General features: G+C 47.9%; 1 protein-coding gene across 5 annotated transcripts in view; it reads right to left on the reverse strand.

Annotated features, from left to right (window-relative positions):
* MARCHF8 (membrane associated ring-CH-type finger 8) overlaps nt 1-6,538 on the reverse strand; it is a 172,119-nt gene extending 165,581 nt beyond the window's left edge. For all 5 annotated transcript variants that reach the window (XM_073353004.1, XM_073353001.1, XM_073353003.1 and 2 more), the window contains exon 1: nt 6,357-6,538. The gene's annotated coding sequence lies outside the window, so the exon portion shown is untranslated. The remainder of the gene's footprint in view (nt 1-6,356) is intronic.
* Nucleotides 6,539-7,425: the final 887 nt, after the last annotated feature.

A 7,425-nucleotide genomic window follows, 5' to 3' on the forward strand; every position in this document is an offset into this window, starting at 1 on the left:
ATACAGGAAAGAGAAATTTTAGTAACAGGCTAAATAAACCACTAAGTCAAGACGACAAACCCCAGCCTGAAAACAAGGTTTGCAACCAATTGCTCTTTGGGGCAGTATAGGCAACCTGTGCTCCGGCATGGGCCTTAGCCTGTACCACCTCTTTATAGATTTTATAACTGCTATCATTTACAGATACACAACATCGGGGCCCGACGAGGGCACAAACCCCTCCTTGGGATGCCAAGAGATAGTTCAAAGCCAGCCTGTTTTGGAGGGAAAACATTCTGAGCTGCTGTACCTTTTTATTTAAAGTTTTTATTGCTGACCCTAAATTATTAACTAAGTCCTCTAATAACTCTAGGGCAACTTTTTCAAGTACCATTTGCAGCCTTACAGTATAGTGGGCTATCATGCTATGGCTGGCCTGGAAAACAGTGGCGCTATTTTCAGTACAGAGCACCCTACAAGCTTCTCGGTTGTGAGGGAATTTTTCATATTGCCCTCCAATGCCATAGTCAGTCACCGCAGGGTCTTTTTTTGTGACTTAACAGAGGTGTTTCGGGCATTTTTAATATTTTTTTGGGCAGTGTGGCAGTTATTGACAGATGAGGAACTCCATGAGCTATATAATAGCTACCTGTCCAGTTGGCTGGCAGCACCTTGTAAGCCTTTTGGCCACATACAAAATAGTGACCCTGTAGGGCACAATAAGGACTGTTTTTTAAAAAAAAACAGCCTTAAATATCCCAGAAATTCCCTTAAACAGTTTATATGCTTTTAAGGGGGCATCCCATTCTCCTAATTGGGTACAAGTGGGGACGTTTTTAATTGTGCTGTTTAAATTACACTTGCCATAGGGACCATTACAAACCCACCATTGGCTTGCTACATTGGAGATATTAACTGGACAGCAAGTTATATTTCCAAACCCTTACAAACATTAAATTTAACTTTGCAACTTCCTGTCCCTATCTCTATTACACAGATGAGGAAATTGAGGCATAAAATGCTTAAGTGATTTGCCTAGGGTCTGTGACAGAGCCAGGAACAGAACAGATGTCTCCTGATTCCAGTCACATACCTTGACCCTAAGTTCATCTTTCATCCCATTATCAAAGCAAGGTCCCAATCTTACAATGTGCTGAGTAATCTCAGCTCTAGGTCAACAGAGCATGTGTCACAATAAATCTGCAAGTGAGTTTTGTACATATTTTTATAAGTAATATTAGAATTGTTCTATAGTAGTGGGCTGAGGGACATACTGGCTGCCACTTCCAGCAGCTCCTTTCAGCCTGGAGCAGCGAACCATGGCCACTGGGAGCCGCGATCGGCCGAACCTGTGGACGCGACAGGTAAACAAACTGGCCGGGCCCACCAGAGGCTTTCCCTGCACAAGTGGCAGAACAAGTTTGGGAACCACTGTTCTATAGGAATATTTACCATACTGGATCAGACCAGAGGTTCACCTCCAGTATCCTGTCTCTGGCAGCGGCTAGCTCAAGCTGCTTCAGAGGAAGAAGTCCTGCAGTACTAGACGGTTATGGGATAACCTACTCCCAGGGAAAGTTCTCTCCCCACTAGTTGCAAGTTGGCTCATACCCCAACATGAGGGTCTATATTACTTCCAAAACGTTTTTTTTAAATTTACCATTGTTAATCTGAATGGCTTAGAGCAGAGGACTCATTTACTTGGCTCATGCCTGAATTTGAGAAAAATCCCATCCCACACAGAAGTGGGATAGTCACAGACCTATATCTGAATGCAAATTACTTATTACAATCCAATCTGACCCATTTTATCTTGTAGCTAGGTGTCACCAAGAAAGAATAATAGACCTTATGTGGCTCAGACCTTAGTATAAACAGAGCCATTAAGGAAACTAGGAGAACCATTAAAGAGGTGGGAGGAAATAGCAGCTGTGAAACCAAGACATGGGTAATTACTTTGGGTTAGAACAGAAGGGCTTTGTTATGAAACTTTCTTCAATACACAAACCCACAAGGCAAGGGGCAGGTTTGGAGGGAGATGGTTCTCATAAACACCTTACATGGAATTATCTACAAATTCTGGGGAACTAACCAAAGGAAGTATGAGAAAGGAGCAGAGCTATTTTTCTTGGCACTGAAGGCTTGTCTACACTACCAGCCGGATCAACAGGCAGCAATCGATCCAGCAGGGGTTGATTTATCGTGTCTACTATAGACGCGATAAATCGACTGCCAATCGCTCTAGCGTCGACTCCGGTACTCCAGCTCAATGAGAAGCGCAAGGGGAATCAACGGAAAAGCACCTCTGTCGACACACCGCAGTGAAGACACTACGGTAAGTACATTTAAGTATGTCAACTTCAGCTGTATTCACGTAACTTAGATCGATCCTCCCCCCGCCCCCGATAGTGTAGGCCAGCCATGAGTTTCAGAAGAGGATGAGCAGTTAAAATGTCTCTGAGGCCAGAGAGATCACATTTAAGAAGACAGGGCAGGTTTCTATGACGCTGTTTCATAGGATTTGGTATGCCTTATCCCATATTTCCTTTTTTGTTAGTTAAGAGTGCTCTAGGCAAGTGGTTCTCAAAGCCAGTCCGCCGCATGTTCAGGGAAAGCCCCTGGCGGGCCAGACTGGTTTGTTTACCTGCCGTGTCCGCAGGTTCGGCCCATCGCGGCTCCCAGTGGCCGCGGTTTGCCGCTCCAGGCCAATGGGGGCTGCGGGAAGTGGCACGGGCCAAGGTTCTGGCCGCCCTTCCCGAAGCCCCTATTGGCCTGGAGCGGCGAACCGCGGCCAACGGGAGCCGCGATGGGCCGAACCTGCGGATGTGGCAGGTAAACAAACCGGTCCGGTCTGGCCCGCCAAGGGCTTTCCCTGAACAAGCAGTGGACCGGCTTTGAGAACCACTGCTTTAGGCTATAAAACCTTTGTGCGGGAATAGAGGTGAAGACTGTTAAGACACCTAACTCCCAACAAAAGTCTATGGAAGTTAAGTGCCTAAACCTTTGAAAAGAAAAAAACCTACTTCCAACTTCCTTTTATTGTTTCCTCTGTTTTCGCCATTGTCCTGTTATGTATATTAGCCAGATAAAGACTAAAATAGGGTAAGCAAGCAGGAACAGTGGATAGTACAAGAGCGGTTACCCCTTTATAATGTGTAAAGAGGAGCATTTGCTGTGTTCCAGCATGGCCCCACAGGCTTACAGATTCATGGGATGAATATAGCCTTTTGAAACATAGCACTGTCCAAAGTGTTATTCAATAAAACTCTTATTTAATTACTCTAGCTGGGGTCAAAAGCAGCTTGCTCCAGCCTCCCTATGTAGTCCCATATCAGCAACTATCTCCTATTGCATGGAATCTTCTCCCTTCCTGTGAAGGCTAACTATTGTCTTTTCCAGAACAGCAGTGCTCTGGAGGGAACATATCCACACCAGGAAATCTCTGGCTGTGATATGCAGAATGAGGCAGCAGTATGCCTTGCTGCATGAGCCTCCTGCCCAACCAGCAGAAAGGAAAATATCCTCCCATGTGCACCCCAAAAGCAGTAAGACCTTCAGCTCCATTTTCAGCCACAATAACTACCAGCTCCCAGAAGCTCTGAACCAGAAGGCACCTTTATCAACATGGAGGTGCAAACTTTCACCTACACATCCCTTCCACTCTGCAGGGCAGGCTAACAGCAGTGTTTTACAGAACAAGGGGTCCTGGTGCATGTCTACGGCTCTTAGACACTATGATAATACAAATAATAAGTAACAACATCAAAAGATCTTTACACCTGAACAGTTTACTTCAGTTTCCTGTTCTTCCCTATGTGCCCATCATCACTGGTCACAGTACCAATGATTAAAGGGCACAGTTCATATCCTGTTAATTCTCCATTAACATTTGTGAATGGTGGAGGAGTTATTCATTCAAAGAGTTACATCCATAATGGCAAAGCCCTTGGTATTTCCTGGCAAATCTGTGAAGAGCACAGCTACAAATTTAGGATGTAGTAATCTGTTAGAGCCACTGAATTTAACCCCCATAGAGACACTTCACTCTCTCTACACCTGGCAGAAGTAGTCTTGGAACATGAGGATTTTCTAGCCTTTGAAAACTAGTTGTCCTTTTTGACACAGTTTCAACAATTTTGACTTTGTATAGCTGTGCAATGAGTTCTCAGAGCTTATTTTCTATTTTCAGGCACTGATATCCTGCACAGTAAAATCTTTTCTTGTCAATATTCTTACTGTAGACAAGGCCACAAACATTGTCAGCCTTGCACTCCTCCAGACCTCTTTCTAGTTGCACAAGACCCTTCCAGACTAACTACTTGCATAGTGTTGATGCTTGGCTCCAGGACGCAGTGTTGCTGTCATATCCTAGACTGAATTCAAGTTCTCTCCTCTCTCCTTTAAGCCCTTCCTTCCAACATCTCACTCTCCACCTCCTCTCTCAAGCTCCCTGTGGCTTATCTCCTATGTGATTATACAGTTGTCTTGTTATATAAACTTACTATCCTTGGTAGTTTAGAATTAAGACACCTGTTATACAATGTCTAAACTGCAAACGATCCTACATTTCACTCTTAAAGGAATCAGTTTTAAATCAGTAAATGTCAATAATCCTTTGACTTTTCCCCTGCACTTGAAACCCACTGCAAAGAGGAAAGATGAAATGCTGCACTTGAGGACAACCAATAAAATGTTCTTGTTGTCCTTTCTATCTGGCAACTAGTTCCTAAAGTTATGAAAAATGATCATGTTATAACTGTTATAAATCTCAGTTTACACTGAATAAATATTATCCAAGATTTATGTTCTTTATTTCCTGCTAATGCAAATATTCAACATGTGGTTCTCCTCTGAAAAGCAACTGTGTAAAAAATGACACCTTCCTACCCAACTGATTGCTCCTGGTTTGTATTCAGTCATATTTATACCTTCAATTATAACACTGAACTTGAGATAGCAAGGATGATTTTGCAGGGAAGGCAGTTACAGGTGGGGGAGAAATCCTTGTACTCGTAAACTTAGCACAGCTGATATATATAGAGAGAATAAACATGAAACCAACATTTTTCCAAGCAGAACCTGTGTATCGATGGAAACAAAATACTAGGAATTATAAACCTCTATATTAACCACTGAAACTCAGAAAAATAAAAATCAAGTCCTTATGTCCTGGCCCTGATTCTGCACTGACTTAGGCCCTATGTGACTGTCATACAGGGGATAAGTCAGCACAAAATTTGACCCCATAATTGCCAATTATACTTACACATGAATAATTTCACTATTTCCTTAGCAAAACGAGAGCTGACGTGCCAAGATGTGAAAGTTAATAGCAAGCAAGCTGTCCCATAGACTCAGGCTGTAAATAAAGCACAAGCTACAACTAGTGTCATATTCAGCTCAACAGCAGAAACAATGAGCATCTTATATGAGCCCATGTTGGATCATAATCAAAGTGTTAATAACTTTGCAGCCAAAACAATCAAGAGTCAAATGGGCTTCATTTGGTTAATAGTGTATTTCCCTGGCTCCGTCTGAGTTAGGAGACGGAAATGCATTCTTGCATAGGCTGCTGACAGCGGGGATAGGGCTGTCTCCCTCCCCCCGGAGCTGCCTGTTGCTTGCAACAATAACCTTCCCCACCCCCACGATTCAGCTGATATGCACATTACCTGTGGAAGGATACTCCCTCCCTCCCATCACACCACCGAGACTGGGAGGGATAGATACCCCTTTAAACTGACTGTTACTATGAGTGGGAAGCACCCCCAAGCAGTCAGACTTTTATGGGAAAGAGATGTGAATCATCTGATTCTAAATGAAGGAAGGGCCAATGCCACTTGAAAATTTGTAGCTCTTTGGGGAGAGCTCCCAAGTCCCTTCCCCTACCCAATCCTGTGGGGTGGAGAGAGATACCCAGGCTTTTCAGGGGAATTGGGGCTGGGATCCCTTGGCCCTTTTAATGAATTGGGGGGTGGGATTCCGTGAACCTTTCCTGACCCTTTAGGGAATGAGTGGATCCACCAACACCTTAGAGGAATTGGGGGTGGGGCGCCCTGTCCCTTTAGGGGAATTGGGGCTGGGAGCCATGCCGCCTCTGAGGGTGCCTATGTGCTGTACTACCCCTGCCTGTCCCCCCTCGGGTGGGATCCAGACACTTGCTCCCCGGAACCACTGGGGACACCCCTCCTCGGCCGGTGCGGGTCCCAGCCGCTCCCCATGGAGGTGATGACCCCCAAACCTCTTGCCCTTTGACGGGGGGATACCAGCCTCTTCCCCTGTCCAGCGGGGTGGAGCTGTGGGGGGATCCCCAGCAGCCCCTCGGCTCCAAGGGGCCCCCATGGCGGGGGCAGGGCGGGGGCCGAGCCCGCAATTACCTCGCTGCTCCGCACTGGGCCCAGGCCGGCTGCTACCCATGGCCGCGGCGGGCTGCTCCTGCGGGGGGCTGCGCGGCTCCTGCCGGCCGGAACGGACCCGGACTCTCAGCTCCTGCCCGGCTCCTGTTTACACAGGAAAGCCCAGCTGTCTGTCAGCGCGCCGCCCTGCCCCCGCCGCCATGGCCGGGGGCGGGGCGGGGCGGGGCCGGCTGGGCCTGCAGGGGCCGCGGCGCCGGGAGCTTGGAGCGCGGCAGGCCGAGCCTCGGGGCGGGGACGCGGCGCCCTCAGGCCCCTGGCACTCTGGTTGGTGATAGGAGCCCGGTGCTTGGGTGCCCGTGAACCCCTGCAATCTGTCTTGCCCCCTGTGAAAGTCGCGGTGCCCCTAGGCTGCTGCACGCCAGTGGGAGGGTCCACGCCTCCCCCCAAGGCCCCCTCATAACCCTGGCAGGGGATGTGGAGCCCCAAGGCTGCTCGCCTCTGTGAGGAGGCTGGTGTGCTGGGCTGAAGTATGCCCACTGTGCCCCGAGCACCCCCACCCCTGCATGCCACTCGAGGACTGTGGGTGGAGGCTGCAGCATGCACCTGCGGTGGAAGACCTGGTATCTTGAGGCCACCGTGCACCCCATGGGCAGAGATCTTGTACACTGATGCCAGCATGCGAGTATCATATTCCCAGGCCACCATGGCCAATCGAGGGGGAAGATATTGCAACCTGAGGCCACCATGCCCTTGGCAAGTGGGGACATTTGTGCACTTGGACCCCCCCGGGGGCATGTCACACCCTTGAGCAGCAAGTGACTGGCAGAGAACAGCTCTGCAGTCGTCATCACCACATAAAGTTGCATCACCATCTAATCTCAGACATTCAGTTTACCTGGGAAGAAGGTTTTCTCACCATTTTACAGGTAAGGAAGCTGATGCACAGAGAGAGAAAGAAAGACGTATCTATGATGGCACAGTGAGTCAGGTGCAAAGCCACTAAGAGAACCCAGGTATACTGACCCTGGTCTCACGCCTGCTTCTGTATTCATGTAGCCTCACCATCTTCCCTGAACCATTCTCCCTAGGG

Source organism: Lepidochelys kempii, chromosome 7 (genome assembly GCF_965140265.1).
Source record: "Lepidochelys kempii isolate rLepKem1 chromosome 7, rLepKem1.hap2, whole genome shotgun sequence".
NCBI lineage: Eukaryota > Metazoa > Chordata > Testudines > Cheloniidae > Lepidochelys > Lepidochelys kempii.